This window comes from Balearica regulorum, chromosome Z, assembly GCF_011004875.1.
Source record: "Balearica regulorum gibbericeps isolate bBalReg1 chromosome Z, bBalReg1.pri, whole genome shotgun sequence".
Classification (NCBI taxonomy): domain Eukaryota; kingdom Metazoa; phylum Chordata; class Aves; order Gruiformes; family Gruidae; genus Balearica; species Balearica regulorum.
The window spans coordinates 36,043,013-36,068,426 of record NC_046220.1 but is presented as its reverse complement, the minus strand read 5'-3'; the positions used below and the strand labels follow the sequence as shown (position 1 = coordinate 36,068,426).

Sequence of the window (25,414 nt, the reverse complement as noted above, 5' to 3'; positions counted from 1 at the left end):
TATCACTCACAGTGGCACTTTTTAATAGCCTGTCAGCATCATTTACAGCTTGGGTAGGATTTCACATTAAGAGGGATGTCTCTTTTTGTCAGATTTTATTCACCCTGAGCTCTATTTGCTGCTTTCCAGCTATCAGAAGCCTCCAACAAAGATTTTAGGATAAATGACTTGACAACAGACTAAATTAAAAGGATTCCAAATAAAAATAACAATTTTGGGTGTAACCCTTTAGGCCTTTATCACAGCAAAATCTAAACATTCAGTTTAATTGAGAGCTGTCAGCAAAAAGGTGCAATGCCTAAGGACAAAACCAGCTGTCAAGACAGCTTGTCTTTGAATCATCCTTGATACTCACCCAGTGTCTTGTGTATAATTAATAGCCACTCCAGAAAATCATGCCAGTTAATGAGATGCAGATAAAGGCTTAAAGGTCTCTACTGTAATTCTGGTTTAATGACAATCAATATTCTTTTGCGAAAGAACTCCAAATATACTTGGCTTGTCCTAATAAATAGAAGGATTTTATGCCAACTGAAGATTAGCAATGGATGGCAGAACGTAAGCATCATAAAATGGCATTCAGTTAAATTAAAGAAGAAATCTCTCAAGAATGAGAGAGATTTATTATTAGCAGCATTCAAGAAATGATGGCTACTTTTATAATATGAAGACTTGCTTTGAAGATACACAGGATCGTGCTAATGCCAACAATACTAATATATTGCAGAAAATATTCCACTGCGAATCACAAAAATGACCAACAGATAGTTTAACATAGTTCATTGGGGGGGAGGAGTGTGTGAAAATTTCTTTTAAAAATTCTAATCCATTAAGAACTTCTAGTTCTCATCTGTTATGCGGTATCACCACAAAAAGTGTGCTAAGATTAATATATTTGTAACATTTTTGTAACTTACCACAAAACCAGGTGTCACAACAGAAGCTAGTGCCATAGCTGCAGACAAAGACTGTGTATCAGTGACGTGTTCAGCAGCATGCAGTCATGCTCGTTAGAGCCAAGTTTTACTCATCCCAAATACAGGACAAAAGGAGTTTGTATTCAAGTGGATCTGGAAGAAGTTACAGGATAAGGCTAGCTCACGAAATTTAACAGAGGGAGAGGAGTGGAATAGAGAAACATAAGAAATGAAGCTCTGGGGGCCCCAGTACAAGAAAAGACGGCTCCGGGGAGATCTAATTGCAGCCTTCCAGTATCTGAAGCGGGCCCACAGGAAAGATGGTGAAGGACTGTTTATCAGGGAGTGTAGTGACAGGACAAGGGGTAATGGGTTTAAGCTGAAGGAGGGTCGATTTAGATTAGATGTTAGGAAGAAATTCTTTACTGTTAGAGTGGTGAGGCACTGGAACAGGTTGCCCAGATAAGTTGTGGATGCCCCATCCCTGGAAGTGTTCAAGGCCAGGTTGGATGGGGCTTTGGGCAATGTGGTCTAGTGGAGGGTGTCCCTGCCCATGGCAGGGGGATTGGAACTAGATGATCTTTAAGGTCCCTTCCAACCCAAACCATTCTATGATTCTATGATTCGCGTCTTAAATCAATTCAGACTACCGGGCACTAGCTAGGGAGAGTAGGGAGGAGGAAGAAGAGGAAAAGAAAGCAGGATTCCACAAAAATAGAGCAAGACCCTCTGTTTTCACTGGCAAGTGCTCTTCCCACATTCTCTAGGGACTAGGGGAATGAAGCCCCTCCCATCATCTAAGATCAGGTTAGAGACCACCTGAGGAACCTGAACATACACAAGTCCATGGGACCCCTCCAGGGTCCTGAGGGAAATGGCTAGTGTAGTTGCCAAGCCAATCTCAAGCATATTTGAAAAGTCTTGGCAGTCAGGTGAAGTCTGTCATGACCAGAAAAGGGGAAACATTGCACCCATTTTTAAAAAGGGTAAAAAGGAGGACCCTGGGAACTTACTATGCCCACCAAGATCATGAAACAGATCCTCCTGGAAGCTGTGTCAAGGCATATGGAAGACAGGGAGGTGGCTAGAGACAGTCAAATTGGTTTCACCAGCAGGAAATCATGCCTGACTAATCTGGTGGCCTTCTACGATGGAATGACTGTGTTGGTGGATAAGGGAAGAACAACTGATGTCATCTACCTGGACTTCTGTAAGGCCTTTGATACAGTACCACACAACATTCTCGACGATAAATTGGAGAGATATGGATTTGATGGATGGACTGTTCCATGGAAAAGGAACTGGTTGGACAGTGGCATTCAAAGAGTTGCAGTCAATGGCTCTATATCCAAACAGAGAAAATTAACAAGTGGTGTCCCTCAGTGGTCCATACTGGGACCAGTACTGTTCAGTATCTTTGTTGATGAGGAAGGGATCAGAGCATCTCCCATAGGAGGAAACATGGAGAGAGCTCACACTGTTTCTCCTGGAGAATAGAAGGCTCAGGGCATATATGTGAAAGGAGGGTGTGAAGACAACAGAGCCAGGCTATTTCCAGTGGCACCCAGGGACAGGACCAGTATGCACAAACTGAAAGAGCGGAAGGAGGTTCCCCCCCAGAATCAGGAAAGACTTGTTTATTGTGAGGGTGACTGAACACTGGCACAGGTTGCCCAGATTGCTGCTGTACTCTCCATTCTTGGAGGTCTTCAAAAGCACCACCTAGACGTGGTTCTGGGTGATGTCCTCTATGTGAACCTGCCTGAGCAGGCATGTTGGACCAGATGACCTCCACAGATCTCTTCCAATCTCAATCACTCAGTCATCTCAGGACTACTCTGATGATCCCCGCAGGTGCTTTCCAGGTCCAAGGAGAGCCCTTGGGAGGCCCTTGCCTTCCCTCTTCCACAGCCTTCTGGGGCTTGCTTGGCTTTTCCACTCCAAGTACCAGACAAGCTCCAGCACCTTGCACGTCTCTCTTGGCAGGACATGGCACTGTGCCCTGATGAAACCATGGGGGAGAGCAGCTCTGCTGCAAGGGATGGCGGTACAAGCCAGTCACCACAGGAAGGCCAAGCAGAGGCAGCAGCAGACTTCCAGGACCGCATCTGCTTGGGAGACATCCAGAAGACAGCCTGCGTGGCCTAATGCATGCATCGCTTCTGCATTACCCACATCCAGCAGTGGCCCAGGGGAAGAGATGCCTGCCCAGTCTGCAGGCAGCCTTTGGAGCGCACTTGGTGCGAGGGGATGACGGCTCTGAGGAGTACGTGGTCAGCTTGCCCACCCGCCTGTGCAGGAGGATGGCCATGGGGAGCGCCTGCAGCTGGTCCCTGCAGTGGTGCTTCAATCTGGGCAAGCAGCGCACCACCAACCACCCCTGGGCTGGCAGAAGCAGGCCTGCAGGGACCGACAGCACACAGAGGCAGGGTGCAACTCCGGGGCCCTCCAGTGTCACCTCCCAGCAGGCTCCCACACCCAGTGCTTCTCGGGAGCCAACACGGCTGAGCTCGTCTCATCTCAGGGGCCAACACCACTGAGCGCAGGCAAGTGCCCAGCTGTCCCTGCTGCTGCAGTCCAAAGACAACCAACACAAGTAATTCAGCTGTACTGAAGACGACACCTATTTTAATGAAAGATCTGTACTTAAACTACCATCCAATAACACAGGAATTGTTAATTCCTCTAAAATACCTTATGGTTGCTATCTGCTCTGACTTGTTTTAACACTGCAATGCATGTCACATCAGCCAGCTGGAAAAGTTGTTGTACAGTCCTCCACAGAAGATTGTTAATAACAATTTTCTCCCTTAGCATTGTGTGTTTTTCAAGGTGGTTGGGAATATCTCTTAAAAGAAGGATGAAAATAAAACTCTAACCTTGCCAGCTATCTTTAGATTTAACTCACGTGCAAAGAAAAAGAGGAATGTATTTTCATCTTGTTGAACTCTTCTGAAAAATTCTTCTCATTTGAGAAGACTCTACTGTCATAACCAATAGTTATTTTCCTCTAACTTTTAAAGCATCATCTGAAGTGCAACTCATTAGAACTGAAAGCAAACAGAAATGACACGGCAGACTGTAGTCAGCTATCTTTGAGGTGTTAAGACCTGCAGCACTTCAGTTTTACACTGCCAGCAAGGGTTGGCTGTTACATTTCTGTAGAAATAATTTTGCATTTATCAACCTGTCAAAGCTGTAATGGTTTTGGAAGTTCAAAGCCAAGAAATATAGAATGTGCAGATTCATCATTCGACAAATGAAATGAACAGGCAATTAACAGGATATATTTTGGTAATACTACACAAATTCTCTCCTTTGTTCAAAGATGTAGTTGACTACAAAATAACCAATGGTCCACAGGACAGGACTGATGGGTCTCAATTTCTCCCATTTTAAACCTTCTTAAAGGGTAGATATAGTAAATAGATGGCAAGTAGCAACACTTTCCTACACAAATGGACTCTTAAGTTACTCAAATCTATTCAGAAGGCACCAAGCACAAAGCATTGTCAGCCACTACCTACTAGTACTCATACAAAGTTTTGGCTGTGTCTATACTGTGTTTACATGTCACAACATGGCAGGGGAGTGGGAAGAATGCACCCAATCATTTAACTAAAAAACTATGAAGAAACTGTCAAATTGGGACAGATCTCTGACTTCAGACACCTGTTGAAACACAGCACAAGGCTACCTTACCCATTACTTGCTCTCATGTGCATCAGATGCAAACCAAAGTGCATAGTTATGTTATTAAAGCTCATTTTTATAGGCTACAAAACACATTCATAAGGATTAGGAATATGCATTAGAAAGAAGACTCCATTATTCATCATACTACCTCATTTATAGGCTTGTCCTCATTTGCGATGAGATGTGTATTAGGGACAAGAGAAATCACGATCTGCTACCTTACCAAGGTCACTACATGCTACTGCACAGCAACGAATGCTCCACCTGTTTATGATTTTGGGAAAATCCTTTGAAGCAAAATTTTACATTTTTCCACTGACAGAACACCTACATGCAAGTCTGTAATTAGAAATTATATTTTAACACAAACAAGATACATTTAAATTGCATCCTGGTGCTTCAAGTTTTAAGTGCTTGACAAAGCAACCGTAATGCTTTTAAATAAATGGAGTTTGTTTCTCTTAATATGCTTTTAATTCACTGTCAAATGGAAAAGCATTTTAGAAAGAAAACTAATTCAGCAGCTTCCAGAATCAAGTTTCACTGCACAATTTCAGAAGGATGTCCAGTGAAGTACACTCAGTTGTCTCCTTTCACTGTACTGACAGTAATTTAAAACCATACCCTGATAACTGAATCTAGTGCAGAGCTTAAAAACACCTACCACTAAACACATGACACGAGCCTTGTCACACAGATTTGTCCCAGGAGTTGGTGGAGAACTAACCTTGCCACCAGGGAGCAAAACACCATTGAGGAAGTCACCTCAAGACTCTGCAGTCTGCAGGTGGCAGAACTATCTAGCCCTGAGCAGGATCATGGTGGCAAGATTTATTATATCTTTAATTCTGAATTCCTATTATAATATACTACACAGTCTCTTCATGCCTCTTCAAGTGGCAAATGGCAGTTTCGTAAACAGGATACTTGAGGATGTCTCTCTCCTAAAAATGTTCCAGATTTTAGTATAAAATACACAAATGAAACAATAAGCTACATCGAATTTTGAAACACTTTGACATTGCTTTTATGTTTTCACCTCAGACAACTTTTATTGTAAGCCATGTTATTGGACCATATTTCATTAAATAGTCTTTTTTTTAAATGCAGTGTATACTGAAAGATTATTTTAATGGATCTATATACAAGGAGAAACAATCCATAACAAGGGAGGAAGATCCCTTGATTTTGTTACTGCCTTCAGAAGTGCATTCTTTCACAGTAGGGTCTCCACTTCATTCTTCTGCCTTGCCACAGCTACTACAGCTACTACAGTTTGTGCAGCTGTTGTCTGGTCTGCTTTCTTTCAGGAGATTACATATCTCCCTGTCATATAGCAGACTTAGCAAAAATAGAATTAACCAGAGTAATCCTCCGTAACTAGACTATATTTAGTCTACCGGCGGTTTGTGACAGACTACTACATCCTTTTTGAAACAATTTAGAATACTATCTCATTGGAACATAATTTTGCATTTTGGATCAGAAAGTGATCAGAATGGATAGAACAACTTTCAAGAACGTCTAAGTAACTTCCAATTTGCAAGAAGCTTAAAAAACATCTTAAGTAACTTGCTTCAGGAGAGTCAGCTCTTGGAACATTTGAGTGTTAAAACTTTTCAAAGTTTGAAATATATGGCAGCACTAGGTACAAGAATCACATCTCTACTGCTGTGTGTGTTTACACTTAGGCAAGGTTACTTATTCTAAGTTTCATACAGACAGTAATTTTTAATCAATGATACATAAACAGATATCCACATTTATTTCATTTAAAAAAATATAGTCCAGTATTGCCACTCTTTTTCATTCTGAGGCCATTCAGTTCTGTTCTACCTTTGCCAGACCGAAATTTCTACAGAGGCATAACACAAAGATGGTGTGCTCTTGCTGCACAGAACCTGCTCAGATCACTGAATCAGGCCCATCTCAGGGAGGTAAAGGAGTTTGGCACCAGCTGATGATGGCCAACACGTCACTGCACGGTGCCCTAACAGGTCAGCATCTTTTTTCATACAAGTCCCAGACAGCTAACCTGTCACCAAAGGACAACAGAGGAGGACGTGAAGGTTTCTAAAAAACTAGAGAATTTATGAAAGAGAATGCATTACTCAAAGCATTCAGTAAATTCAAAAAATTTCCTATGGTCAAGAAGTTGGATCACCCATCTGCACTTAAAAAAGCAATGGCTGGAATTTACAATAACCACCTGGGACATACATAGATGTCTATAACAGACAAGCAGCCTCAAACAATTTAAGAAGGGTTCAGCTCTGAAAAAGATAAACCTAACTTGATAGGCTCCTTGAAAGAGCTTCAAGCATAAGCTTTTGTGGTCATCCAATTCCAACTAATTCATATTTTCTAGCAATTTATGAATAGACACAACTCATCTTTTCAGTAAAATTGCTGTTTTCTTGACTTAAAGCCCTTCTTAGTCTTTGATTCTTCAGACTAATTTGTAAAACACAGAAATTTCCATAAAGAGGCAATCTGACTCATCGACAGCGTCAGCTTTCTTGCTCACTTAGCCCTCACAAGGCTTGTAAGTATCTGAAATCAAGCTGTAACAGATTTCTACTTATACATTAGTGCTCTAAATTATGCCTAAAAATTGGTTTCCTGGTTGGTGGTTGGGGTTTTTTCCCCCCTACTTCAGAGAGGAAAAACAACTACCTTTGGAGAACCAGAACAGGCAAATGAGGTTTTTCTGCATGTATCATGAAACAAGGTATGCATGTTATTTAATGTTTGGAGATTTTGCTCCTCTAACAAGAAAAATATTTTTCCATTGAACTGTCCGGTTCACACATTTGCCTTTGTTCATGTTATGTACTAGATGCGATCATAAATATGCAGGCATCTTTCTTGAATCTTTCACTTCTAGAAGCAACGTCATTACTATTTCTCCCTCAGTAGTAAGGTGCAAAGCTTTAATAAAGGTACATGGTATACACGCTTCCCTTGTGGCAGGAGCCGAGGCAATACTCGTACAGAAATTGTGCACTCGGGATCATGTCAACAGGATTGAAGAATGTAGCCAGGGTGGGGACGGATACACACATGGACACAGCCAGCACCCAAAAACCTGCTGAGATCAGCTTTAAAAGTGGATGACAGTTCTCTTATAAGCTAATGTAACATGTGCCATACTATTTTTATAGTGAATAAAACTTTCAAGAGTTATCTTTCTTGTAAAAGGAGAGGGAGGAAAGAAAGAAATGAAAGAACGGAAGGATAACTATTTCTGTTAGAAAATGGTGAGTTTGGTTTTATTCTTGTTTGAAATGCAGCCAAGCCTTCTGGCCCAGTTTCTTCAGCTAACCTCAACTTTGGTGCAATCAGCCGGAAAGAAAAGCTTACATGTCTTTAAGAAAGAAACAACAACCGTTAGTCTCATTTGTGATCATCACTACTATAAGATCACAAACCTTAACTGCAAATGCATATTACAACTGTCATTACAGAAAGAATTTCATTCTAATGACAACAATGTATTTTCATATTTTAATAATTTGATTTCACTGCATATATTGACAATTGGTTTTGCTAACTGTGCTTTATTTTACAACATGTTCTGTCCTAATAGTCTCATACATTCAAGAAGCCGCTTCTCTGCACTATGAGGAAAAAAGGGCCAAGAAAGGGGCAGAAAAGTGACCCACCAAGCCTCTATGACTTAAGGCCAATCTCACAAAGAAAAGTCCTTATTCAGCTTCTTAGAGACAGAATATTGGGGCAATTTGGTATTATCAAAAGCTGTAAGTCAAAGACTTGCAAAGACATACAAAGACATGCAAAGTATGCAACTAACATCACTATTCCTTAGCCAAAATTAGCAAAATTTGAGATACAAATAAAAAACAAGGAGTCTCTATGGGGTGTATGAGCTTTGGAAAGGTACTATAATCCTACTTTCTGACTGAACCAAGTTTATGAAAATTACAGAATCACAGAACGGTAAGGGTTGGAAGGGACCTCTGGAGATCATGTGGTCAAACCCTCCTCCTAAAGCAGGATCACCTAAAGCAAGTTGCACAGGATCTCGTCCAGGCGGGTTTTGACTATTCCGAGAGAAGGAGACACCACAACCTCTCTGGGCAGCCTGGTCCAGTGCTCAGTCATCCTAACAGTAAAGACAGTTTTTCTCATGCTGAGATGGAACTTCCTGTGTTCCAGTCTGTGTCCATTGCCCCTTCTCCTGTTGCTGGGCACCACTGGAAAGAGTCTGGCCCCATCCTCTTGACATCTACCCACTAGGTATTTATAAGCATTCATAAGATCCCCTCTCGGTCTTCTCTTCTCCAGGCTAAACACACCGAGCTCTCTCAGCCTTTCCTCACAGGAGAGATGCTCCACTCCCTTAATCATCTCTGTAGCCCTCCGCTGGACTCTCTCCAGTAGTTCCCTGTCTCTCTTGAACTGGGGAGTCCAGAACTGGACACAGAACTCCAGATCTGGCCTCACCAGGGCAGGGCAGAACAGATGGGGAGGATAACCTCCCTCGACCTGCTGGCCACGCTCTTCTTAACACACCCCAGGATACCACTGGCCTTCTTGGCAACAAGGGCACATTGCTGGCTCTTGGAGAACCTATTGTCCACCAGGACTCCCAGGTCCTTCTCTGCAGTGCTGCTTCCCACCAGGTCAACCTCTAACATCTGCTGGTGCTTGGGATTATTTCTCCCTAGGTGCAGGAGCCTACACTTGCCCTCGATGAATTTCATTTGGTTCCTCTCCGGCCCGCTCTCCAGCCTCTCCAGGCCTCACTGACTGGCTGCGCAGCCTTCTGGTGGATCGGCCACTCCTCCCAGCTTTGTATCGTCAGGAAACTTCTGTCCAGGTCATTAATGAATATGTCGAATAAGACCAGATATAGTATTGACCCCTGGGGCACACCACTAGCTACAGGCCTCCAACTAGACTCTGCACTGCTTATCACAACCCCAATTAACATGAAATGGCCAATCAATACAACCAAACAATGTATGCTATTTAAAATGGTCATGGAAAGTTAGATATTTTTGTATGTTTTTTACAAGGCTCCACTCTGATTACAAACAATATTTAAGCTACTAACTGACATCATTCAGCCTTTCTCAAGCTTAAGCCACATTTCTTCTTTGTCTCTACTCTGGGCATACGAATGCCAAAACCTCAATTTTTCTAAATATCTTGGGAAAGTCTAGTGCCACAACTTTATTGTTGTAAAGTGCTAGAAATTATGAAAACAACCCATTTTTCCCCACTATTTTCTCTTCAAATAAGTTCCTGTCTTGGTCCATAGTTATTTCTTGTAAGGGTAAATGTACTCAAGGAAACATGCCTCTTACTGCACAGGTAGTTGTGTAGCAGGCTATATTTGTACAGCAGAGTCACCCAAGTTGCAAAAGATAAAACTGGTGTGATGACACTTCACTCAAACAACTCATAACTTGGACAGCATCGTAGATTGTTTACTGGCCATAGTCAGCATCTTAGAGTCCTTTTGGTACAAACCAAATTAGTTCCTACGCACAATCTGCTGTCCAGTCAACATAATCCCACAAATTCTAAAACTGTAGATCGTCATGATGTCAAATTATAAAACAATATTCCTGAGCATTTAATAGGAAAGAAATGAACACATCGTAGAGGTGACAATGTTCTGCTGAGATGTACAGACTTAACACTCTTACTGCCAAGAATGTTTAAAAGAATAGAAAAAAGGCTGTTATTTTCTTTTTATTACTAAAGAATTAAACTTACTGAATAGGATTGTTATCAAAGTGTTCAAATTACAGATGTAAAACATTTAACTTGCCTTCCCTAAAGGTCTAGTCACAGTAAACAAAACAGAGAAATACACGTTATTAGGCCACTAAGTAATCAAGCAGAGCACACGTCTTTCCTTTGTCAAGGAATACAAAGACCTGGTATCCAGAGACTGTGCAAACCAGCATCAGTGGCCTACAATACTCCGTTCCTACTTTGTACTTGTTTTACCAGACTAGGTTACTCCTTACAGCCCTATCATTACTCGGGATACAAGCTGATAACCGTAACAGGTTTTTTTTCCGTTTTCAACATTTTGCCTCTGTAGATCAGATTCTTTGGTCAGGAAAACAAACAGACAGTGCATCGGATTAGTCACCTTCTGCACCCAGACCTGAATGACCACACCGAAATCCACTGGCCAAATCAATCCATCCTCCTTTAGATGTCTGTCAGACTGGCAATTGACATTACAAGAGCAAAACTATTTTTAGCAGACATTTCAGCAGAAATTTGCTTCCTGGAAATGCAGAGAAACCACACTGAATTATCTTCACCAAATACAAACATTATAATTCTCATTCAAAGAATGTAAGCTATGAATTTGCATTGTGTTCCCGTGTGCTGTAGCTAGAGAGCTCACGAAGCACAAGCCCAGCGTATTAATAACACCCACCCCCACCCCCAATTCTCAAAATACCTGCCATGAATTAGGCAGCTCAAAGGAAGATATCAAGCATGTAAGTTTTGTCTAGCACTGACAAAGAGGTCACCTGTGTGACAGAGGCCTGAAAAATTAAAGAAAATACTCTTAGAAACTAAGAGTTATCACAACCTGTTTCCATTCCGTTGTCGTATTTCCACACCTGCTTCTAGCCTGAAGTTTCATTTCAAAGTGATATTAACAAGCCGTATTTTAATACTGAGAGAAATGCAGTATTAAGACAGCGGTTTATTCAAAAATTAGGTTAGCATTTTCCTAACTCGCACAGTGCCAGAGAAAAAGAAACCATCCCATGTGCTGATGCACTGAGACTCTGATAGGTGTTTGCATTAGCTTCTGCTCTGACTTTGCAGGTGTATGACAAAGTTGTTATTCCTTTCTGTTAGAAGCAGCAAATACAAAATGAAGCCTGCAATTTTCAACGCACAGGCCCTCTTTTCTTTAGAGGCTGGCTACCTTGGACATGACACAAGCAGAACTGCCTCAAAGGCCGCTACGTTCCTCTCCAGAGCTGCCATAAGAGTGTGCTGCCTTACAGCACCTGGACCTCAAGGGAGCTCTGCCGAGATGTCACCGTCATCCAAGATGCCCTGTTGCTTCCCCATTCTTCATAGCACCCTTACCTCACAAACATGTTGATCTGCAGGGGTCTAAGGGATCAGCTGGGCCAGCCACTGGCTTGCAGTGCAGCTTCCAAACCTTCCTCCACGGAGACCGCACAACCCCCTGGGAAACCTGTCCCGCTGCTGCCTTGCCCTCCTCATGGAAAAGTTCCCTGTGTGCAACATGAGCCTCCCAAGCCACAGCTTGTGACGACTGTCCCCTTCTTATTCTGCCTACAGCTACTGAGAAGAGCTCAGCTCTATCGTCTCTGTAACTGGCCACCTAGGGCCTTTAAAGGCCGCTATTACATTTCCCTTAGAATTGAGCGTAATCCTCCCGGCAGGGAATGGAGGGTAACAAATCTTCCCTCAGTCTACTGACCATGCTCTTCCTAATGCAGACCCACGCATGGCTTGCTTCATGGGCAAAGTGAGCGTACTTTTGGCTCAACTAGGCGTCCACTGGAAACCTCAAGCCCTCTTCAGCGCATCTGCTCCTCGGCCAGTCCCCTTCCAGACTGTATAGAGCACGGGGCTTCTTCGCCCCATCTGCAGAACTCTGCAACATTTCTCATTTAACTCACAAGGTTTCTGAAGGCCCGCTCCTCAGGTGCCTCAAGGGGACCCCATACTGCACCTCACCTCTTCCCTCTGTCTCACTCCGCCAGTTTAATGTTCTCTGCAGACGTGATGAGGGTACAGTCTTCCTTTCCATCTCAGCCACCGGGCTCTTGATAGAGATACTGGACAATACTGCCATCACTTGTACCCATTAGGTCCAGCAGTCGCAGCATTTTTCAGCCTACCTAGTGCTCTGTTCATCCAGCTTATACTTCTTCATCTTACCAATGAGAAGAACGTGGGAGCATCAACGTCTTCTAAAGTGAAAGTATTCTCAGTCCACCACTCGCCCCTCATCCTCAAAGCCTCTCATTTCATCTTAAGAGGCAGTGAGGCTGGTCAGGCGTTGCTTGCCTCAGTAACATCAACTCTTCTTGATTACCTTCGTTCCCTTTGCACGTTTTCCTTGCTATTTGCCTGTTGCAGGGAACGTACTGCAGTCGTCCCTGAGGATTTGCGCTGTCCAAGGAGGGTGCAACATCCCACTCATCCCAACACAGCCAGAGAACTCCTCCCTGCTCTGCACACCTTGGTAAATTCAGTCATCTCCCTTTTTTTTGTACCTTCTATATTTAGCACATCTAAACGTAGCACAGAGGTCACAAGCCTACTGAAAGCCACCAAAACACTACTTTAGACTAAAGGAAAGGAAAAAAATTCATCCAGGGGAGACATTTCAGGCTCACTTCCAAAAAAGGTACTGATTTGCATGTAAGATATAGAGTATGAAAACTAAAGACTATTACTAGGATGGTGGTGACATCTTTCTGAGTGTGTGCTCAGAAAGCTATTCTGAAGTGAGTTTGCTCTTCTACTTCTGTACCGCACAGGACACAGTCTGCAAAAACAGACAACTTCCAAGACAACGGAACCTCAGCTCTAGCTCACGCTTGCAGAAGTTGCTCTAACCTGCAGCATACTGAAACCTGAGCTTTCTCATAGCTGTTGGTAGAGGTGAAGTAAGAGCACACATTCTCCACATCTGCATAAAAGGACGGTATGCGGCATAAGATACATACTGCATTAAAAATAAGACATAGTGTCCCCAAAAATCACCAAGTAGAATCAAAAATTGCCTGAAGTTTGATAATGAGGCAAAACAGTAAAATTGACAGAATAAACAGGATCACATTTTCCAGTCCTTTCATTTTTTCTATAGTAATTTTCCATAGGAAGAGAACAAATCAGCTGAAAACAAATCATTATGTCAAGCCAGATGGGAAGCATCCAAAGCAGCACATAACCCCCACAAATTTGAAAAAGCCAGGGTTCCAGCCCCATATTGCTCCCCAGAGCCTGGGAAGCCTGTTTGAACTGGCAGGAGCCAGAGCCTCTGCACAGAGAGATGCTCTTGACTCGGACTGTGCATTCGGACTATGGAAAAAGAGCTTCGCTTTCATCCAATGCCTAAAACGCAAGAGCGGCAGGAAAATGTCAGCCTACCACGTATTAAATGGGGGCTACACAGTAGCACTTCTACCTAGAAACAGTTGCCGTAAGGTGATCAGGAGGCACTCAGGCTGCAAGTTTAGACTTGTTTTTTCCCCCTGCTGCACTTTTAAACTGGACCCACACCATGAAATTTTACAGAAGAAAAGATTTGGTTCCTACGTGGAGGCAGACCTATTAGAATGGACACCCTCAGCTCTGCCTGACCTAACTGGGGAAGCAACCGGGTGCTACAACCGGGTGTTTCAATCCAGCACTCGACAAGTAGACAAGAGACACGTGTGCCTTCTGGAAGGGAAGAAGATGAACATCGTCAGCCTACTGCACAGACTCTGACGTGACGACTTCGTGTTGCTGTTCATAGTGAAAGGCTGGGGATTTACAGTCCCAAGAATTTACAGACCAAGAATGCCTGAGGGACAACACTAATCCATTAAGCTGGAAAAAACAGAACAACAAAGAGGAAAACAGCAACAGTGGCAAATCACTATAAACCATACCTCCACACAGTTAAACCTACTCCCACACTTCACTTTCATTCACGGATCATTGCTTTTTTGTACAGCTTTACTCATCTCGTGCTGATTTGGGTGCCTAGCACCTCTGCTGTAAAAATAAAAAATAAAAAATTTAACACCCCGCCCCCCAAAATAAACTAAACTTGGAGGGCTGTAAAGAAATGCCCAATTTGTTAAAGAGACTCAGGGAGGATTTTTCATTATTAAAACCACAATCGACTAAACGCTCCGTTCACGTTTCCTTTATGTCAGGTATAAACCCTTAATAAACTGGCTCTTTTAAAGAAAAAGAGCACATTAGCTACTCCTGCCAAACACAGATCGGGGCTTAACTAGCAGAGCTTTCATTTCATTCGGAGCATCCCATCTCCATTACCATGATGGTTTAAACTGACTGCCTTTTGACGTTATTAGCACTGAAGAGTCCTTCCACCTTACCCTTTCTTCACCTGCTTACGAGAGCCCCAAATGGATCTCCTCTGCTTGGAAACAAGACATGCAGAGTCACGCAAAGCCTCCCTCTGTTTCCAACTCTAACACCATTTGGCCAAAAGCCCTCAAATTCACGGCCCTGCCCCAAAGCTCTACATTTCACCCTACGCTAGACATACTGGGTTTTATCCCTTCCTAGGGGACCACATTTTTTCCTTACTTTCTGCTTTCCTCTTTCAAGCTCTCACTTTGTCACATCCTTCTCCCCTCCATGGGAGAAGACAGAGAGACACTTCCATGGAGTTCTTCTTTCTGTCTCTCAAGAGATTTTCAAGTGAGCATCCACTGGGGTACCCTCATTCTGCCTACTAACAACATCTCACAGCACAGTCTTGCCTTCCATCTCCCTGCCTTCTCTCTTCAGCACTGATCATGCGGACGTGCAAGCTGCAGATGTCATGTTCCTACCCCTCCCCGCTCTTCACCGCTGCAGGGCTTTGCCGGCACCGTGTCACCCGCTGGGTCAGGGCCTTGTCCTCTGAACTCTTTGGAAACAACAGCGATCCTTGCATCTCGGCCACAATTCAATTTTTCAGCAGCATAGAAAATAACCTCTGCTAGTGGTAAATTCACTTGCAAAGACAGCTTCCGCTCTGAAAATTCCTGTGCAAGCTTCTAAATCATCCAAAAGACAGTGCCTGGCACTTTAATGACTATTTATTTCTAAACCAATCAGTTTGGTAAAATAGATTATTATGTAATGACATATTGCACGGGTTTTCGCAGAAAAAAATTACTTTATTCTTTTTCTCAAGAAGAATCTGCTTACTTCTGTATACATACATGTGTGTCTGTAGATAAACACACAATATATTAACTGATGTGATCTGTATTCCCAGGCAACTAATTGGGTTTGTTCATCCCTTGAGTGAGTACCTCCTCGTAGAGCTTTGAAAAAAAGGTTTTAATGAATTTGTTTCTCTAACTACATTTCAGAAACACTTTACAAAACAGTTATAGAAACTCTGCAGCCAACCCAACGGCGTGCACTAGCAGTTCACAATCCAAACGGCCTGTTGAGCTTTGCGTACCGTTGATTTGCTTAAACTGCTCACTGTGCGTGCATGTAGTGAAAGAAAAGTCACCAGCATGAAGGTCGTAAACCATCTGAACACCAAAAGATTTTAGAATTATTTGTGTTGGATAGAAGTCCAAGGAGTTCAGCTCTCCTACAGGCAAAGGCTGTCCAGTAACTTAACACGGGATCTCTTTGCGTCATTAGCTGCCAGGACCACAACTTGGTACCTTTTATAGAGACAGCATCTCAACAAGCACTTCCCCGAGAGCCCCCTCTTCACTACAGTCCGGAGGCATTCACTGAGTGGGGATTCAGGAAAGTGAGAACTGCACCGGCTATTGCCAAGATCATTTCTTTCAAACACCGAAGCTCTTCCATAAGTCTCCCACCCAAATCACGTTGTGAACTAACCACATTTAACTGATTAAATCTGAAGGATTTAGAACGCGGAACATGGCTGCAGGCATTCCAGGAGAAACCCTAGGAAAACACATGTTACCACGCTGAAAGCATTTTTATTGCTGGGCGATTTCATTGTCTAGAGAACATTGATGGTATGAATGCATATGGAATTATTAAACATTGAAAATGCTCTCTAAAAGCACGTGGAGTAAGATAGGAGAGGGGACAAGCTTTCCCGGGGTGAGGACTGACTGCACTTAACGAAACCCTTTGGTGAACTTTCCTGCTACCACACGGGTTTGTGTTAGCCAAGAGCAAAGCACAAAAAAGCCGCTACAGCCTCTGCCAAACTCCAGGGCTGCATCTCTCCTGCCAGCCAAAGGTTTCCCGTCACAGCTATAAGAAAAGGGTATAAAAAGATAGAGGTTTAGATAGATAGTCCAGCTCAGCTCACAACACCTGTCATAGGCAGCAGCTTTAACGCCTGCGTGCGTGCTGGCCTCCCCAGAGCTTCCCCAAGGGTTTTCTGGTTCCTCTCATCCCTGGAATGCCAAAAGGGCACCAAAACCACATTTTTCCATACCTAAGGATGTAGCAGCATGCAATGCAGGTCACTGCAAGGAGATTCCGGAGGCAGTTTTAGGTCTACAAGTTGCATTAATTTGTTTACTTAGGAAAAGTTGAGTTCTGCAAAAGTTGACATCTCTCTTCCAAGAAAGCTCCCAGAGCTGGCAGCAGCAGACTGCTTGTACACTGCAAAGACGGAGCTGTTTGTTTCGTATCAGTTGCAGGACTGGTGCCAACCTCCAGACACAGGCATGATCGAAACTCCTTAAGGAATATAGGTACACATGAAATTTAACACACATACATTTACTACTTATTACTGAGGTGGAAAAGCTCTGAAGAAGCATTAACGCTGGAAATAATCCTCATGTTTGTCGGCATTACGTTTTTAAAAACGTAAAGAAAGAGGTGAATTTCAGTAACTGCAATGATGCACTTTTTCCTGAGGTCAGTTCTCATCTAAGTGTCGGAATGACTCTCTCTCTTTCCATGAGTATTCTTCCTGTCCTAGATTACACCACCTATGGTATATAGTATGTAATTTATTTGCACTTCAAAAAATGCCCACACTGGAGACAAAGGCTAATATATTTCACATGCCCATACATCAGTACTTTTATTAAATACACATTTAAATGAATTTAATGAATCTAATTCAAAAGTCTGCTGCTAAACTTGAAAGGGAGGCATTTATATTACACTTGCATCATTTTTTAAACAGTAGCTCATTCATTGTCAGCTGAAGAATGATCCATATTGCCATATAAACAGTGATGTTTGGCTTTACTGAAGCTGAAAAAAAGAAAACAGTAATTCTGCTTTTGGTGTACAGGCCTCACCACTGATTCAAAGACCATCTGAATATAATGGAAGCCCCTGCCTGATCTTCTGCTTAGTTTCATTTTGCTGGGAAAAAGATCACTGTTTACACTAGCCAACCCATTACCGCTTACAAAACCAAGTTTTCCCACATCCAGAAGCGAAGACTGTCCCACTCAAACCACCAACCATTTATCAACCCATAGCCTCCGCTCTCTGAGAGGAACAGGGAATAGAAAATGAAAAAAGACAAGGACTCATCACGACAAACCAGCAGAACTACCTGTCACGGAGGAGATTTTGTTACAGGGCTTTGGTTTAGCAGCAATTTAGGATTTATTAATATTTTTGAGATCGATCACAGATTAGGTTGTGTAATTATTAACAGCACTTAATCATCAGCCATTTTAACAAAGCAATTCAATGGCATTTGTTACAATCAAAATAGCGACTCAGTTAAAGACTTGAGGGTGGCAAGTGTCACCCGAAACTTACAGCAGGGCTGCACACGCAGATGGAGGTTAAATCAGGGCACACATACAGACAGGGAGGCAAACAATCATGAATCAAATTACACACAGACAGACAAATAGTTCTGCACTTAAATACCTCCTTACAGTGTGTGAATGAATGCAAATATCAACCTGTTAAATACAACAGTCTTGCTGTTTTATTATCTATACTGATGAAGAGATGCCAAAAACTACTGCACATCTCTCATTACCACGTATTGATCCCCAGTGAAGAAAGAACAATAATTACACTATAAAACAGGTAACAGTTTTGTTGAAACTGTTTAAAAAAATAACAGAGCAACACTGTATAAGTCTATCCTTGTACTAGTCATTAAAGCTTCTCTTCCCATATAACTGAAATACTTAATCCAGCAACTATTTTTGTTACCTACCTACATATGGTAGGGATGAAATAGATGTGATAAGGATGCAAAGTTACTTCATTTGTACGAGGTAGTATCTAGTCTGCAGAGAAAGACTTATTTTCACCAAGCTGATTACTATAATTATGGCTAAAGAGAAACAACTCAATAAAAATCAACAAGAAAAGCACAAATCCCTTCCTCCCCCAACCCAGGGCGTCGCATTTTGTTTTCTTTCAAGCCTGAAAGAACACAAAGTGTACCTATACTGAAGGTAACATGGATATTAAAACTGGTGAAACCATCAGCTGGTTTGTTTTCATTGGCCACTCCACAGATTTATGGCAGAACCTCCAAATAAATCTTTTCAAAGTCCATTTCCAAGGAAAACAGTAGGTCTCCAAATGTCGTTTCGCAATGGAAAATTAGCAGTGAAGTGAGGTACTAAAATTACGACTTTAGTACTAAGCCAAACATTCCAATTAGCAATGGCAAAGTTCTTTTAAAATGAGATGAGCGGGAAGCTCCTGCAGTTCTGGACTTATCTGCAGGAATGCTACTACTGAATCGTATTTTCGGACACCGAAGTAGGTATCACCAATGCTGAGAAGTAAGAAAAATTTGAGAGCTCCTTTTTAATCAAGTCAATAACTAACCTACACTCAGGAACATATTTTAATATGGTTGTTCTGAGGGCCTCAGTTCAATTTTTTCCCTTCTGAACTCATGAACTATTACCAGCATTGTACCAGCAGCATACACCACTAATGGACATACTATTCAGATCAATGTGGGAGCGTAAATGGTTTCACATTCCTCAATGCACTAACAAAACACAGTCAGTAGGCGAATACTTTAGAAGATAACTGGCATGTTTAGTAAAGACAAAATAACGCAACGCTAGATTCGCACATGGGAGTGAGGTTCCTGCAAGCCCAGGTAGGTCTAGGCACAGCAATTGTTATCGTAATCATCAGTCTCCAGAAACAGCTGGTAACAAGTTAATGACATGAATGTAATAGTCTTTATGGTTATCCAATGCTCAAAGTGGAGCAAAAAGGCAAATGTCAATACATTGCATGATTTCTAAAATACACACACACCACCATCCCCACACATATATACACTTCTACACACATACACAGAGAACATTGGCACCGTATACTTTTTCGTGCACAAACTCATGAAGGAAGTCTTACTTGCGAGGATGCAACTCCCAGTCATGAACAGCTTATTTGTAGTAGCTGTTTTCTAACACGCCAAACTCAACAAAGTCAATCTGTTATTCCAACCTACCTTCTTCCAGCATTTCCCTCCCCTGCTTCTAGCATTATGTGTAGCTAAAATAATAAAGCCACTGCTGTTCAAAATACTTTTCCAGTGACGAGTTAGGAAGCTCAGGCTGGGCTGGAAGAGTTGATAAGCATACTGAGAAAGAAGACCAGCCCTTACTCATTCAAGGCTCTCTGACCCATAAAGACCATACGTATCTTACATCCCTCTACCATGACAGAGTTGTCATCTTCAAGCATACATTAAGAACAGAGTCTGAAGGTATGCTTATTCTTGGGTTTAGCACAGTAAAAACTCAGGCTAACAGATTTGGAAGAGGGAAGTGAGCACCAACTTACTATGGCCAGGATGGAGGAAAGCCCAATGCATAGTTTCTGTAGGGAATTCTTTCTTGAAGGTACAAACAATAATCAATTTTTACAAAGACATCACAGACATGGTCTACAACTCTAAGCAAACCCCAAGCATCAAAAGCCACAAAAGAAATATACATACTTACATGACCCTGCTGGATACACTAATACTACATTTCCCAAAATTACCACAGCCAAGTATTAAGAAAAAATACTTTTCACTGCTTGACTACATTTTCTATTACAGTTAATTACCCTCAGTCAGGTGCAATTATTTCCCCTTACCACATGGAGAAAAATATCTTCGATCACAAAAATTTACAGTGGAAGAAAAGAAGAATCCAAAAGACTAGTGCCTGCTTTTGTTCATTCTAGCAGGATAGATTTATACCTATCAAATTGTTTTAAAACAACAATTAAAATATCAATAGCACACAACAAAACTGTTTCATTTGCCAAGTTAAGCACTCTCCTAAAAGGCTGTGGTGGGTTGACCCTGGCTGAGGGCCAGGTGCCCACCAGAGCCGCTCTATCACTCCCCTCTTTCATTAGACAGGGGAGAAAAGGTACAATGAAAAAAAACTTACGGGTCGAGATAAGGACAGGGAGAGGTCATTCTCTAATTATCATCACGAGCAAAACAGACCGAACTTAGAGAGAGAATTCATCTTATTTATTACTAACCAAAACAGAGTAGAGGAATGAGAAACAAAGCCAAATCTTAAGAACACCTCCCCCCACCCCTCCCATCTTCCCGGGCTCAACTTCACTCCCGGCTTCAACCTCCGCCCCCCCTCAGCAGAACAGGGAGACAGGGAATGGGGGTTACGGTCAGTTCATCACGCGGTGTTTCTGCTGCTTCTTCATCCTCAGGGGGAGGACTCATCGTTCCCCCGCTCCAGCGTGGGGTCCCTCTCACGGGAGACAGTCCTTCACGACCTTCTCCAACGTGAGTCTCCTCCACGGGGTGCAGACCTTCAGGAGCAAACTGCTCCAGCGTGCGTCCCCCACGGGGTCACAAGTCCTGCCAGCAAACCTGCTCTGGCGTGGGCTCCTCTCTCCACGGATCCACAGGTCCTGCCAGGAGCCTGCTCCAGCGTGGGCTTCCCACGGGGTCACAGCCTCCTTCAGGTGTCTCCACCTGCTCCGGCATGGGGTCCTCCACGGGCTGCAGGTGGAATCTCTACACCCCCTCATCCTTCCTCCATGGGCTGCAGGGGGACAGCCTGCCTCACCATGGTCTTCACCACAGGCTGCAGGGGAATCTTGCTCCGGTGCCTGGAGTACCTCCTCCCCCTCCTTCTTCACTGACCTTGGTGTCTGCAGATGTTCTTACATCTTCTCACTCCTCTCTCCAGCTGCAAAAGCTCCCTCTAACTGTTTTTTTTTCCTTCTTAAACATGTTATCACAGAGGCGTTGATTGGCTTGGCCGTGGCCAGCGGCGGGTCTGTCTTGGAGCCGGCTGGCATTGGCTCTGTCAGACACAGGGGAAGCTTCTAGCAGCTTCTCACAGAAGCCACCCCTGTAGCCCCCCCACTACCAAAACCTTGCCATGCAAAACCACCACAAAGGTTTGTCATCACCTACATCTGTTCCAGTTAATTCCCTGACTTCTGGAACTGAGTCTTCATGTACTTCACGCACTCCAGAAAATTTTGCACAAAGTTGATAAAAAGTGGCAGAAAAAGTCACTGTGTTTTATCATGATCAACAATAGGAAGCTGTGCGATTTTGACAGAGTGAGAGCTGGTCCCTCAGAGACTCCCCTTTGGTGATAAAAAGTTATTATGACAATATGTGTGCTACAGGCTGTAGCTAGAAAGAAAATGCTTTCAAGGAAAATGCAAAGCCAAAATACGTTAAATTGAAGCTGGATGCCAAAGTGTACATACATACAGAACTGAAATGCACAGATATAACTATGAAGAGACATGAAGAACAAGCTGAAAGCTAAATTCTTAAGCTTTACAGGAGAGATATTGCAGTAAATACCTGGAAGCACAGCTTAAAAGCTCCAAAGGACCTTCACTTATCCTGCTGGGAGCTTGGTTATCAACTAGGCACAAGCTTTAAACATATGCTTATGTACGTACAAATGCACAGTTCCATGCCTCATGTAGCTGTTAAGGCCACACAGACTTCCACAGCATTGCAGCCACATAGACAACTAAAGAAATGCTGCATTTCTCTGAGACAGCTGCTTCCATGCCATGAGGAGCTTGTTCACACATGCCGCACTCAGAAAGAGCCCCGTGAACAAACACCTCTCTGAGACCAGCAAATGCAGAGCCAGAAGGAACATCGTCCCTGGTGATCAAATTAACATCCTTCAGATGTTCATTTGCCCTTGAATGCTTGTAAAAAAATAGTAATAAAGAAACAAAAAGCAAAAATGTTTAGGGACTCAAATGCACCATAAAACAGTCTTGCAAAATATAAAATCCTTCAAAGTATCAAGTGCACACAAAAACAAGGCACAAAATGACAATCCTATTTGAAAATTATTAAAAGGAATACTTCCAAGTTTCTAAATCAAATATTTTATCACAAACTAAATATTAAAGAACCAACACCAAGCAAACAAACCATCTGTCCAGTCAGTAGCTCAGGTTTTAATCTTCAGTATTCTAACTGCCTGGTTAAACCAGCACATTCCAGAAGAGACTTAAGACTTTTTTTTTTTTTTTCTTTTCATTTTTAAATGTTCACAGAGGTTACTTTACTGAAGGTAAAACTTCAACCAATGTGGAAAATTACTTTGGAAAATGTGTCTTAAAAGCACTAAATAAAAAATAAATTAAAAGGTAACCTTCCCTTTCCTAGGTTTGTTTCCAGACTAAGTCATACATAAAGCAGCATTCAAGAAGCCTGTATCAGTTACGAGGCTGCTTGTCGTCCTCCAGATTTCCTAAAATTATACCCCTAGTTTAAGATTGACGTGGTTTAGCCCCAGCCGGTAGCTAAGTGCCACGTGCCGCTCACTCACTCCTTCCCCAGTGGGACGGGGAGGAGAACAGAAGAACAACGGCAAAGCCTCGAGGGTTGGGATAAGGGCAGTTTACTGGGACAGCAAGGGACAGGGAAATAACAACAACAGTGCTGATAACAGATAGTAACCATGGGTGATAACAGAGAACGATTTACTGATCCGACGACCAACCGACCGGACGCTCGACCCGTCCAGGAGCCACGCCGACACGCCGAAGACCCCTTTTATGGTGAGCATGATGTCACATGGCATGGAATAGCCCCTGGCTAGCTTGGCTCACCTGTCCTGGCTCCTTGTGAAATTAACTCTATCCTTGCCAGAACCAGGACATTATCCACCCCTTATTCCATACCATCTACATCATGCCCACATTATTTTACAGAACTCATTGCCTTACTCTATGGGCTATCGCTCTAAAATGTCTGTCGAGTTCATTTAGTCCATGGCTTTGGGTTCCATCTGCCATTACAGTCTCTCAGAGCAGGAACAATGGTGCATGCTGCTGGATTGTTGCACACTGCATCCGGGGTTTTCACAGCTGGTGTTTCTGGTATGGTCCATGCTCACAGTCTGGATGTCAAAGATGTGATTTTTCAATAAAGTTTCTGGGCACCAGTTGAAGTCAGTTCTAGTTCCATCATCGTGGCACTTTGTTCCGTTTCAAAGTCCATCCTTCATTAGTTTTGGGTGATTCTTATGGGCATACCATTGATACAGTATATTGCTATTAATATCATACAATTTAATTTATTGGCTATTTCCACCCCAAATCAAATCCCCTTGGGGTACACACCAGAGTTCCCCATATTTTCTCAACACCCACCAAGTGCACCCTGGTCCCTGAGCAAAAGCAATCCCGCACATGGGCTTGCCTTTGCCTGAAGCAGGGATAACCCAAACTGTTTTACCCAACATATTCTTCATGCGCCCTACAGGAACTTTATCTCCTTCTACTGGGCGTGGAAATTTTGACTGGGCAGGGCCAGCTCGATTGGCAGAGCCCCTAGTGTTAGCTAACCAGGTGGCCTTTGCTAAATGCGTGTCCCAGTGTTTGAGGGTCCCACCACCCATTGCCCTCAGGGTAGTTTTTATCAGCTCATTGCACCTTTCAACTTTCCCAGAGGCTGGTGCATGATAGGGGATGTGATCCACCCACTCGATACCATGCTCTTTGGCCCAGGTGTCTATGAGGTTGTTCCGAAAATGAGTCCCATTGTCTGACTCAATTCTCTCTGGGGTGCCATGTCACCGCAGGACTTGCTTTTCAAGACCCAGAATAGTGTTCCGGGCAGTGGCACGGGGCACAGGATATGTTTCCAGCCACCCAGTGGTTACTTCCACCATTGTAAGAACATAACGCTTGCCTTGGCGGGTTTGCGGGAGTGTGATGTAGTCGACTTGACATGCTTCCCCATATTTACATTTCAACCATCGGCCTCCATACCACAGAGGCTTTACCCGCTTGGCTTGCTTGATTGTGGCGCACATTTCACATTGATGGATGACCTCTGAGATGGCGTCCATGCTCAAGTCCACCCCTCGATCACGGGCCCATCTATATGTCGCATCTCTTCCTTGATGGCCTGAGGTGTCATGGGCCCACCGAGCTAGAAATAATTCACCCTTACGCTGCCAGTCCAAATCCACCTGAGCCACTTCAATCTTGGCAGCCTGATCCACCTGCTGGTTGTTCTGATGTTCCTCAGTGGCCCGACTCTTGGGTACGTGGGCATCTACATGACGTACCTTTACAACCAGCTTCTCTAGCCGGGCAGCAATATCTTGCCACAATGGGGCAGCCCAGATGGGTTTGCCTCTGCGTTGCCAGTTGCTCTGCTTCCACTGCTGTAACCACCCCCACAGGGCATTGGCCCCCATCCAGGAGTCAGTGTAGAGGTACAGCGTTGGCCACTTTTCTCCTTCAGCAATATCTAAGGCCAGCTGGATGGCTTTCACCTCTGCAAACTGGCTCGATTCACCTTCTCCTTCAGCAGCTTCTGCAACTCGCCGTGTAGGACTCCATACAGCGGCCTTCCACCTTCGATGCTTTCCCACGATGCGACAGGACCCATCAGTGAAGAGGGCATATGGTTTCTCATCCTCTGTTAGTTTATTATACAGTGGGGCTTCTTCAGCACGTGTCACCTCCTCCTCTGGCAACATTCCGAAATCTTTCCCTTCTGGCCAGTCTGTGATCACTTCCAGAATCCCTGGATGACTGGGGCTTCCTATTCGAGCCCGTTGTGTGATCAGTGCAACCCACTTACTTCATGTAACATCGGTTGCGTGATGTGTAGAAGGAACCCTCTCTTTGAACATCCA

General features: G+C 43.4%; 1 protein-coding gene and 1 long non-coding RNA gene across 2 annotated transcripts in view; both read right to left on the bottom strand.

Moving 5' to 3' along the window:
* The window catches only part of CHSY3 (chondroitin sulfate synthase 3), a 172,707-nt gene that overhangs the window by 132,787 nt on the left and 14,506 nt on the right, over nucleotides 1-25,414 (bottom strand). The window lies entirely within an intron of this gene.
* Nucleotides 13,271-22,208, bottom strand: LOC142599462 (uncharacterized). Its single transcript, XR_012833026.1, has 3 exons — nucleotides 21,668-22,208; nucleotides 16,777-20,574; nucleotides 13,271-14,369 (listed from the first exon to the last, which is right to left on the bottom strand). It is a non-coding gene; the product is annotated as an uncharacterized LOC142599462 (long non-coding RNA).